The sequence below is a fragment of the Oncorhynchus nerka genome, linkage group LG10 (genome assembly GCF_034236695.1).
Source record: "Oncorhynchus nerka isolate Pitt River linkage group LG10, Oner_Uvic_2.0, whole genome shotgun sequence".
Taxonomy (NCBI): Eukaryota; Metazoa; Chordata; class Actinopteri; order Salmoniformes; family Salmonidae; genus Oncorhynchus; species Oncorhynchus nerka.
The window spans coordinates 83,955,366-83,968,458 of NC_088405.1; the positions used below are offsets into that span (position 1 = coordinate 83,955,366).

The window sequence follows — 13,093 nt, forward strand, 5'->3', positions numbered from 1 at the left end:
ATACTTGCTGCATCATTTATAATGGATGGAGTTTGTTCCCACACAGCGGCCAGACATAACCAGCAGATCCTGTGAAGCAGAGCAGACCCACAGTAGGGGGGGGGGGGCAGAGGGATAGAGAGAGAGAGAAAAAGAGAGAGTGAGAGAGAAAGAGAGAGAGAGAGAGAGAGAAGGAAGATGAGACAGAAAGTATGGGAAAAGTTCTCTAATATTATGTAATGTAATAACTTTTACATTTGAGATTATCTCATTAAAAAAATAAAAATAAAAAGAGATTAGCCCACCAGGACCCCATCTGAAATCTGTATCCTGAGAGTTGAGTTCCCAAAATATTAGCAAAATGTTGCCTTTTCGATAGAATTTCTATCTTTTCTATAGCCTCTAAAACCTAAACCTTGTCAAACATCAAAGATGTCCTACTTGCTTTCTCTAATTCATTTCTAAATAGCAACAGCACAACAACATCCACAATCACTTTTCAGGTTCAATTCGGAACATAATGGAACCAAATCATATGGCCAACAACAGAGAAAAGACCTCTTGTGATGTTCAAGTGGGCTCCACTAATATCAAAGTGGTCTCGATGAGATGTTCAAAGCATTGCACCGCCCAGACGTATATTATTTTTCCACAGCTGCCCCTGCAAACCACATCAGAGCCAGCTGCCTCAGCAGAAAATGCATTCAAGAACAGTCTGAATGAACCAATAAAGGGCTCTGCAGTAGCTTGACCTTTCCTTTCCGTAACTTTCTGATGCCTCTTATGTCCAGGTTGTTCCACCATTCGGCAGCTGTCTGCTAAATTGATCCTCACAATGCCCTTTGAAATAAAGCACAGTTTGCAGAGCACAGCTGTGGGGACGTTTGATAATGTGGCATTTGGAAGGACTGCCTGCCAGCCTGCCTTTTGAAGAGGAGAGCGCAGGTAGCCCCTGATGGTCAGCTTACTGAGAAGGTAGGAGCCACTTCCCTCTCCCATACAGTTGTGTTCTACAGTTGTCTATAGGTAATGCTACAGTCTCCAGCAACATATCTACAGTGTCAGCATGGGTTCCAATCTGACCTACTGGCCTTTGACACAACCTTCACCTCGGTCATCTTCTCTCTATCTGTTCAATAAGAAATATAAAACATTTAAGTCAACAGTATCTGTCTCTCCAGACATTGATGTAAGAGGAAAGCCTTATTCGATGACAACATTGAACAGTAATTCAAATCGTAACTGTTTATTATGGCCATATTACCCTTAACCCAAGCTCTTGACCCAAATAGGACATCAGGTTGTAGTAAAAACAGACTCCCGAGCAGACCAATTCTCTGGCCACTTGGCCAGATTTCTTGGTATTCAATGTGCATGTCAAGAAGAATACACACCAAACAAAGAATAGAATAAAGTAGCTGATGTTATGCGCCTCTATAAAAGCATTTGCATCTTACTGACAGTGCACGAAAACACAACCCACCTATATATCATCCAGTGATAAAATCAAAACATGTGGCCTTGTATTGACTTTGGACTTGCTCAGTATGCAGTGCTCTATCCATTCTAGTTACAGCACCAATCATTGCTACAGTAGATATATACCCAGTGGTCTTAGTCCACAGTATCTACTATTATGCTCATCTTTACCATGCCCAGGCATAAAGGTCAAAAGTCAACAGAGACATCATGAAATATTGATGAGAACCTTGAATTTAAAATACTGTGCTATGTAATACATTTTCAAAAAGTTTTGTGCACTTTCTCTTTGGTATGATGGGAGCCTTCCTTGGTCCTGAATACATTGGCTTTCTGGCCTCTCTCACCTTGCTGAAACCTGTCAGGTAATAATTAATAATGCCAGTGTATGCTAATGGGTTTGGTGTCGAGGCCGCCAAGGCTTTTTATGAGCTGGCAAAATGTATCCTAAACTGGCCGCACTCTAATGGAGAGATAAGGACCCACGGGAATAGTTGGTCATTCAATGCTGGATGGCAGATGGATTTGGCTGTCAAGAGGAGCATAAAATCACACTACACCTCCCGATGACACCCCTCAACTAACCCTCACCTTCCTATCCAGGTTCTGTGGACTGCTGATGAGACACTTTACAATAAAAGCTGTTGTGGCCTGGTGGTAATGCCTCAGCCTCTGGCACACTTGTCTACGTGTCGGCATAGACCTACTTTCCCTTTGACACAAGCTCTCTCTATCTTTCCCCACTGTCATCCTCTCTCTCCATCTATTAAATCAGAAAATACCTGTCATCATGCCTACAAAAGTCATAAACATAACCATAGCTTGATGTTACATCAATGACAGGTCACATTGCCATCTTGCTAATAGATTTCGGTTGAAGAATGTGATGTAGTTTGTCATTAGCTGTCATTACATGTTGAGCTCTAGAAGTCACATGTATGAAACCCTGCAGCTATTAGGATGTGGCATTATGATGTGGCATTATGATGTGGCATTAGGATGTGGCATTAGGATGTGGCATTAGGATGTGGCGTTGGGATGTGGCATTAGGATGTGGCATTATGATGTGGCATTAGGATGTGGCATTAGGATGTGGCATTCGGATGTGGCATTGTGATGTGGCATTAGGATGTGGCATTAGGATGTGGCATTTGGATGTGGCATTATGATGTGGCATTATGATGTGGCATTAGGATGTGGCATTAGGATGTGGCATTATGATGTGGCATTATGATGTGGCATTATGATGTGGCATTAGGATGTTTAGTTTTAGTTTAGTTCATTTTATTTTTACAGGGACAGTGCACATTAATCAACGTTTCAGTAAAAGTGCCGGTTTTAGCCAGCCGGCTAATTTTCAACCGCAGTCCCTGGGCAGGTTATTAAAAACAATTACAATATAGACAATAGCACCATAGAACAAGCAAGACATAGCAACATAGGACAAGCAAGACATAGCATACAGACAGAGCAACATAGAACAAAAAGCAGCAAGACAAAATTCATAAAAGCAACAAAGTGTTTCCACACCTCACAAGCTACAGACAACAGACAACATGGAAAGCGGCAACACACAGCTAGGGACCATGTTCACAAATCTGATTGACCTTCAGCCAGATCTTCAAGCATTTTGTGAAAGTGTGATATGTGGTGCAGTTATGTGTGTCTGATGGCAGTGTATTCCAGACATGGGAAGCTCTCACAGAGAATTCAGATTTACTAAAGGTGCTTTTCCTTAGGGGAACTATACAGTCACCTCTCATGGCAGACCTTGTGGATCTGCTGCCATATGTCTGGGTTTTCTGTTTAACAAAAATATTGAGTGGAGGGGGAGCCAGGCCATTAAGGATCTTGAATACAAGACATGCGTCGGTGTATTGCACAAGATTTTCCCAACTCAAGAGCTCATGCTTTCTAAGGATGTGACAATGATGATGGCTATTGGGCTTCCTATCAAGCACTTTGAGAGCCTGTTTGTAGACAGACTGAATAGGTTTTAATGTTGTACAGCAAGCTTGGGCCCAACTAGTCAAGCAGTATGTTAAGTGGGGGAGTATCATAGATTTGAAGTACAGTTTTGCTACCTCTGTAGTCAAACAATTTCGTATAAATCGGAAATTAGCTAGATTGAATTTAGTTATTTGAATTACCTTTTTCACATGCTTTTTAAAAGAGAGGTTGGAATCAAGTATGATGCCAAGGTACTTAAAATCGGATACCACCTGGAGCTTCTCCCCTGACACATAGACATCTGGCTCAGTAGCATATGTTGCCCTCTTTGTGAAGAACATGCAAACAGTTTTTTTCACATTGAGATGCAAACACGAGTCACTGAGCCACTTTGTAATCTGGACCATTACAGTAGTGAGTTCTTGTGCAGCTTGTTGTTTGCTCTTTGCATGTACATATATCACTGTATCATCTGCATACATTTGAACTTCAGACCCAGTACAGACAGAAGGCAGATCATTAATGTACAGGCTGAACAGGAGGGGCCCCAGTATTGACCCTTGGGGCACGCCCACATCATAGCTACGAGTGGGCGACAGCTCATTGCTCACTCTGACACACTGAGTTCTGCCTTCAAGGTATGATTTCATCCATCTCAAGGCATCAGGGGAAAAGTTGAACTTGGACAATTTTGTGATGATGTGGCATTCGGATGTGGCATTATGATGTGGTATTAGGATGTGGCATTAGGATGTGGCATTATGATGTGGCATTATGATGTGTGATTATGATGTGGCATTATGATGTGGCATTATGATGTGGTATTAGGATGTGGCATTATGATGTGGCATTAGGATGTGGCATTATGATGTGGCATTATGATGTGGCATTAGGATGTGGTATTATGATGTGGCATTAGGATGTGGCATTAGGATGTGGCATTAGGATGTGGTATTAGGATGAGGCATTAGGATGTGGCATTATGATGTGGCATTAGGATGTGTCATTAGGATGTGTCATTAGGATGTGGCATTATGATGTGGCATTATGATGTGGCATTAGGATGTGGCATTAGGATGTGTCATTAGGATGTGTCATTAGGATGTGGCATTATGATGTGGCATTATGATGTGGCATTAGGATGTGTCATTAGGATGTGGCATTATGATGTGGCATTGGGATGTGGCATTATGATGTGGCATTATGATGTGTCACCTCACATTCTAGTGTAAGCACTCTATAACATTGTGTGTTATTGAGCTGCCACAGTAAGTGATGGTATAGAGAATAGTACAAGAGGGAAATAAGTTTGTATGGTTTCAAGTATCTAAAAGTCAATATCAAGGCCTTGCTGGCAGTTAATTCTTTACCCTAAATTGGGAGAATTGTCTGAACCTCTACAATACAACAAACTCTCCACGTATCGTTCCTATGCACAACAAGCAAGTAGAGAGGACATCAACTTGAGTACCTGAGTTTCATGATAGATCCAACTGACGACTAATGACATTAGCAGCAGGTCATGTGTAGCTCAATTGGTAGCGCATGGCGTCTGCAACTCCAAAGATTGTGGGTTTGATTCCTGCTGCATCCCCCATACGATATACAAGCATGACTATAAGTCACTTTGGATAAAAGTGTATGCTAAATGGCATATATTATGTTCACGCATGACCTCGCGTTTAGAATGGAAACCATCTCTTCCTTCCAACCTCACGTTTAGAATGGAAACCATCTCTCCCTTTCAACCTCACGTTTAGAATGGAAACCATCTCTTCCTTCCAACCTCACGTTTAGAATGGAAACCATCTCTTCCTTCCAACCTCACGTTTAGAATGGAAACCATCTCTTCCTTCCAACCTCACGTTTAGAATGGAAACCATCTCTTCCTTCCAACCTCACGTTTAGAATGGAAACCATCTCTTCCTTCCAACCTCATGTTTAGAATGGAAACCATCTATTCCTTCTAACCTCATGTTTAGAATGGAAACCATCTCTTCCTTCTAACCTCACGTTTAGAAGGGAAACCATCTCTTCCCTACAACCTCGCGTTTAGAATGGAAACCATCTCTTCCTTCCTGTATCCAATTAAAGAAATCAATTGTGAAGGGAAATTAGAATACAAATCCTGTACTATGCACTGCTGTAATACTTTAAAAAACCTTCGGCTTTGTGACAGATAGCAGCGTAATGGAAGAGATCCTGCTGACTCAGGCTGCATCCCAAATTCCCAATTTAGTGCATTGATGGGAAATGATGTAAATATATCACTAGCCACTTTAAACAATGCTACCTTATATAATGTTACTTACCCTACATTATTCATCTCATATGCATATGTATATACTGTACTCTAGATCATCGACTGCATTCTTATGTCACTAGCCACTTTAACTATGCCACTTTGTTTACTTTGTCTACATACTCATCTCATATGTATATACTGTACTCGATACCATCTACTGTATGCTGCTCTGTACCATCACTCATTCATATATCCTTATGTACATATTCCTTATCCCCTTACACTGTGTATAAGACAGTAGTTTTGGAATTGTTAGTTAGAATACTTGTTGGTTATCACTGCATTGTCGGAACTAGAAGCACAAGCATTTCGCTACACTCGCATTAACATCTGCTAACCATGTGTATGTGACAAATAAAATCTGATTTGATTTACTTATGACCAAGGCCCATGCTGCTCTGGTCAAAAGTAGTGCACTATATAGGGAATATATTTCCATTTAGGATGCATGTGGCCTCCGACTGCTGTACATGGCATAGCAGCAAATCACAAAGGATGTCCTAATATGTCCTAATATGAAGTTTTTTTTGGCAGAAGTCTGACTGATCAAATCCTTTCCCAGAAACCAATTTAAAAAGTCATTGCAATGTGATAAACCTGATGGAGGAAAAGAGAAGAGACTTTCAACACTGTGAAATTATAATGACGTTACGATTGTCTCATCTGAGAATGAATGGATTTCGAGCCGGACAACACAGGGCAATGGTCTTTAGGCGAAATTAGGCAGCAGAAGAGCACACTCTGCCACTGGAGAAAATAAAAAAACTAAAACACTGAAAACCATAATAAAAAGCTGAAAACTTTGTCTATCAACTGTAAATCAAGGTATTTGAGTCTCTCCTCTCCGACTTTGCTTGTTGGTAATGATTCTCACTACATCAATGTTCAAATGATTCAATGGAAAAATTAAGTAGCCACTAACAGCCAGAAAAATAGTACAGAAATAACACTTATTTTATCGACTCCATGTCAGTGCTGCTTAGCAAACACAACTCTGCACAACTCTGCATTTCTTCAAGTGGATATTTTATATCATTCAAATGGGCTATTTCTGGTATGAGAAATCTGGGAGCAGTGACTGCTCTGGTAATCTAATAACAAAAACAGTCCTCTTTCAATTAGACTTTATCGCATCGCTTCTTGGATTTGTTCTTGTGTTTCAGGTCACACATCGAAGTGGAATTTCAAGGACTGCTAAAGAATTGGTTGTAGACCTATTTTGACTCTGATAAGAATAAATATATAGTATTGTATTACTTTGGTGTGGATTCAATGTTTTGGTCTTATGTTCAATTTACTTTTCAAAAGTTACGTAGGACTCTGGTCAAAAATGTTGCACTATATAGGGAATAGGGAGCCATGTCGTAATATGAATAGTGTATCTGCAAAGTTTTTGTTGGCAGAAGTCTGACTGACCAAATCCTTCCCAGAAACCAATTTAAAAAGTCATCACAATGTGATAAACCTGATGGAAGAAATGAGGAAGACAAATGGGAGAGACATTCAACACTGTGAGATTATAATGACGTTACGATTGTCTCATCTGAGAATGAATGGATTTCGAGCCTGACAACACAGGGCAAATGTTTGGGGTGACAAGATGATGTGGTACGCCCTTGTTTGGGGTGACAAGATGATGTGGTACGCCCTTGTTTGGGGTGACAAGATGATGTGGTACGCCCTTGTTTGGGGTGACAAGATGATGTGGTACGCCCTTGTTTGGGGTGACAAGATGATGTGGTACGCCCTTGTTTGGGGTGACAAGATGATGTGGTACGCCCTTGTTTGGGGTGACAAGATGATGTGGTACGCCCTTGTTTGGGGTGACAAGATGATGTGGTACGCCCTTGTTTGGGGTGACAAGATGATGTGGTACGCCCTTGTTTGGGGTGACAAGATGATGTGGTACGCCCTTGTTTGGGGTGACAAGATGATGTGGTACGTACGCCCTTGTTTGGGGTGACAAGATGATGTGGTACGCCCCTGTTTGGGGTGACAAGATGATGTGGTACGCCCTTGTTTGGGGTGACAAGATGATGTGGTACGCCCTTGTTTGGGGTGACAAGATGATGTGGTACGCCCTTGTTTGGGGTGACAAGATGATGTGGTACGCCCTTGTTTGGGGTGACAAGATGATGTGGTACGCCCTTGTTTGGGGTGACAAGATGATGTGGTACGCCCTTGTTTGGGGTGACAAGATGATGTGGTACGCCCTTGTTTGGGGTGACAAGATGATGTGGTACGCCCAAGATGATGTTTGTTTGGGTGACAAGATGATGTGGTACGCCCTTGTTTGGGGTGACAAGATGATGTGGTACGCCCTTGTTTGGGGTGACAAGATGATGTGGTACGCCCTTGTTTGGGGTGACAAGATGATGTGGTACGCCCTTGTTTGAGGTGACAAGATGATGTGGTAGGTGACAAGATGATGTGGTACTTGTTTGAGGTGACAAGATGATGTGGTACGCCCTTGTTTGGGGTGACAAGATGATGTGGTACGCCCTTGTTTGAGGTGACAAGATGATGTGGTACGCCCTTGTTTGAGGTGACAAGATGATGTGGTACGCCCTTGTTTGGGGTGACAAGATGATGTGGTACGCCCTTGTTTGAGGTGACAAGATGATGTGGTACGCCCTTGTTTGGGGTGACAAGATGATGTGGTACGCCCTTGTTTGGGGTGACAAGATGATGTGGTACGCCCTTGTTTGGGGTGACAAGATGATGTGGTATGCCCTTGTTTGGGGTGACAAGATGATGTGGTACGCCCTTGTTTGGGGTGACAAGATGATGTGGTACGCCCTTGTTTGGGGTGACAAGATGATGTGGTACGCCCTTGTTTGGGGTGACAAGATGATGTGGTACGCCCTTGTTTGAGGGAATAAAATAATACATTTGTTGAAATGACTACTGGACCGGAAAATGTATAGTCACCGTAGGATTTGTGTTTTTTAAATAATGTTAAGGTCCAGGAGAGGTCTTCAACAATGGCCAATACAATTAGGAACAGCAACTGACTTTTCATGGGGACATTATTTCAGATTTTTCAAATTGAGGGAATGGCAAGGGGCACTTCTGACATCACTTTCTTTATGGGGTGGCAGGTAGCCTAGTGGTTAGAGTGTTGGGCCAGGAACCAAAAGGTTGCTGGATCTAATCCCTGAGCTGACATGGTAAACATCTGTTGTTCTGCCCCTGAACAAGGCAATTAACCTACAGTTCCCTGGTAGTCTGTCATTGTAAATAAGAATTTGTTCTTAACTGACTTGCCTAGTAAAATTTAAATATGGCAAGGGGCACTTCTGACATAACCTTCTGTAATGCAAGGGGCACTTCTGACATAACCTTCTGTAATGCAAGGGGCACTTCTGACATAACCTTCTGTAATGCAAGGGGCACTTCTGACATAACCTTCTGTAATGCAAGGGGCACTTCTGACATAACCTTCTGTAATGCAAGGGGCACTTCTGACATAACCTTCTGTAATGCAAGGGGCACTTCTGACATAACCTTCTGTAATGCAAGGGGCACTTCTGACATAACCTTCTGTAATGCAAGGGGCACTTCTGACACAACCTTCTGTTTGTGCTTGCCACGTCAATAAACAAGTTATGCGTTTCCCAACAATTGTTTCAGGAGTGATTGACCTGATATCAATGGATCTTCATCATGAACTAACAACATAACAATGGCGCAACATGATGGATGCAAAAAAGTCGGATTTTGGAACCGTGAAATATCGACATGCCTCGTCAAATTGATGACAGCAGCTAATCAAAATGATGACTACAGTGACTGCAAGAACCTCTATAGGGTTACGCTGAGGTTTAACCCCGACGGTTAGGTCTTTAGGCGAAAGTAGGTGCCAGAAAACCACACACTGCAACTGGGAGAAAACCTAAACTGAAACACTGAAAACCATAGGACCTTGAAAACGCAAAAACTGTACGTATAACCCCATTGGAAACAAAGTAAAATAAAATGGTAATTTTCCATTTTAAAACACGTCAAATAATGCAGTCCAAGGCTTGTGACCTGGCAGGCTGGAGCTGAGAAACATGCTTTGCATTACTGCAAGTTTTTTTCCTCCCAAATACCTTATTATTAAACTTGAGAACAACACAAACTTTAAAGAAGGGTGAAAAGAATAGGACAACTGTAAGTCTATCAATTGGAAATCAACATATTTGAATCTCTCCTCTGACTTTGCTTGTTGGAAATGATTTTCACAACATCAATGTTCAAATTATTAAATGGAGAAAAAAAGTAGCCATTAGAGGAAGAGTACAGAAAGAACAGCCCTTTTTCAGACTCTATGTCAGTGCTGCTTAGCAAACACAACTCTGTATTTCTTCAAGTGGAAAATACATATTTTATTTGTGTGACAATTAAATGGGCTATTTCTGGAAGGATTTCCTATGAGTAAATCTGGCAGCAGCGACTGCTCTGGTAATCTAATAACAAAAGCAGTCCTCTTTCAATTAGATTTTATCGCTGCTTGGATTTGTTCTTGTGTTTCAGGTCACAATTCGAAGTGGAATATTAGAGAAATGTCTATAGGCCGACTGACTCTGATAAGAAGAAATATATGATATCGTGAAATTTACTTTGGTGGGCATTCATTGTTTTGGCCTTATGTTTAATTTGCTTTTCAAAATCTTTAAAAGTTACATTTATTTAGATAACAGCAACTGTAATGGCAGATCTCCTCTTCGTCTGAAGAGGAGTAAGGATCGGACCAAGATGCAGCGTGCTAAATGTCCATAATGTTTTTAATAAAGACAAATGAACACTCGAACAAAAACAATAAACGATAACGTGAAATCTACAACAACCGAAACAGTACCGTGTGGCGACAAACACACACACGGAAACAAACACCTACAAACCAACAGTGAAACCCAGGCTACCTAAGTACGATTCTCAATCAGAGACAACTAACGACGCCCGCCTCTGATTGAGAACCATACTAGGCCGAAACAGAAACCAAACATAGAAACACAAAACATAGACTGCCCACCCCAACTCACGTTCTGACCATACTAAATAAAGACAAAATAAAGGAAATAAAGGTCAGAACGTGACAGCAACATTCCAAATCTAATATGTAAATTCAATTAGGCATTAGATTGAGCAGCACTTTCACTGATGAGTTTCCGTGAGTCAAACCTAAAAATGTTGGAAACACTTTACTTGAAGAGTACCTACATTCATAACACATTCATATGCCATAAATAATACATCCATTTGCAGTGCATAAGCATTTCATAAGCATACCGTAAAAGCTTATCAACTTATGTTGACAACTGCAAGTTAATATTTTGGTTATGTTTTACATGAGCATTTACAGAATGTTTATTATGAATGCAGTACGGGATATGAACATAAAGTCCCTTATGTACAGTGCATTCGGAAAGTATTGAAATCCCTTCACTTTTTCCACATTTTGTTACATTACAGCCTTATTCTAAAATGTATTAAATAGTTCTTCCCTCTCATCAATCTACACACAATACCCCATTACGACAAAGCAAAAACAGGGTTTTTGATTATTTTTGCAAATGTAAAAATAAAACAAATGGAACTATGACATTTACATAAGTATTCAGACCTTTTACTCAGTACTTTGTTGAAGCACCTTTGGCAGCGATTACAGCCTCAAGTCTTCTTGGGTATTACGTTACAAGCTTGGCACACCTGTATTTGGTGAATTTCTCCCATTCTACTCTGTAGGATTCTCTCAAGCTGTACAGCTATTTTCAAGTCTCTCCAGAGATGTTCGGGTTTAAGTCCGGGCTCTGCCTGGGCCACTCAAGGACATTCAGAGACTTGTCCCAAAGCCCCTCCTGCATTGTCTTGGCTATGTGATTAGGGTCGTTGTCCTGTTGGAAGGTGAACCTTCTCCTTCCTGAGGTCCTGAGTGCTCTGAAGCAGGTTTTCATCAAGGATCTCTCTGTACTTTGCTCCGTTCATTTTTCCCTCGATCCTGACTAGTCTCCCAGTTCCTACTGCTAAAAAACATCCCCACAGCATGATGCTGCCACCACCATGCTTCACTGTAGGGATGGTATTGGTCAGGTGATGAGCGGTGCCTGGTTTCCTCCAGATGTGGCGCTTGGCATTCACGCCAAAGAATCCAATCTTGGTTTCATTAGACAAGAGAATCTTGTTTCTCTTGGTCTGAGAGTCCTTTAGGTGCCTTTTGGAAAACTCCAAGCGGGCTGTCATGTGCCTTTTACCGAGGAGTGGCTTCCATCTGGCCACTCTACCAAAAAGGCCTGATTGGTGGAGTGCTGCAGAGATGGTTGTCCTTCTGGAAGGTTCTGCCACTTTCACAAAGGAACTCTGAAGCTCTGTCAGACTGACCATCGGGTTCTTGGTCACCTCCCTGACCAAGGCCCTTTTCCCCCGATTGCTCAGTTTGGCCAGGAGACCAGCTTTAGGAAGAGTCTTGGTGCTTCCAAACTTCTTCCATGTAAAAATTATTGAGGCCACTGTGTTCTTGGGGACCTTCAATGCTGCAGAAATGTTTTGGTAACCTACCCCAGATCTGCCAACACAATACTGTCTCTAAGCTCTACAGACAATTCATTCAACCTCATGGCTTGGTTTTTGCTCTGACATACATTGTCAACTGTGGGACCTATATAAACAGCTATGTGCCTTTCTAAATCATGTCCAATAAATTGAATTTACCACAGGTGGACTCAAATCAAGTTGTAGAAACATTTCAAGGATGATCAGTGGAAACAGGATGCTCAAATTCAAGTCTCATAGCAAAGGGTCTGAATACTTATGTGTTTTTGTCTTTTTTTATTTGCAAAAACCTCTTTTCGCTTTGTCATTATGGGGTATTATGTGTAGATTGATGAAGAATTTTTTTTATTTAATCAATTTTAGAAAAAGGCTGTAACGTATCAAAATGTGGAAAAAGGGAAGGGGTCTGAATACTTTCCGAATTCACCCAGCTCAATGTACTGTAAAATCGATCTATTGGCTACTACATGATACTCATGAGGTTGCTACAACCTAGCCTATGAATGAAAGTTTACAACGTAAGTGCACACAGGTCGAGAGAAAACGGTGAGGTGACAGACAGTGACACATGGACAGACAGCAAGGTGTTATCATTAGTCCAGCAGTTGCAAATGAGAGTTTCTATTGGACAAATTCAGGCATGTTTATCCCCGTTTTGTTCCGTTTCCTTCCTTTTAAGAAATGTTTTTCAACAGAATCAGAGGAATGAATACATGCCTGGTCTCGCGTAAACACAGTTCACATTCATAGCAGCCACGTTGTATTCCTTCTCTCATCTATGCACTCTCCTCCTCTCACCTTTTCCCTTCGCTTGTGGACTTCAACGCACAACACATCAGCTGTATC

General features: G+C 41.5%; 1 protein-coding gene across 13 annotated transcripts in view; it reads right to left on the reverse strand.

The window, feature by feature from the left end:
• The window catches only part of LOC115136133 (disks large homolog 2), a 315,445-nt gene that overhangs the window by 115,184 nt on the left and 187,168 nt on the right, over window positions 1-13,093 (reverse strand). The gene's annotated exons all lie outside the window — the stretch shown is intronic.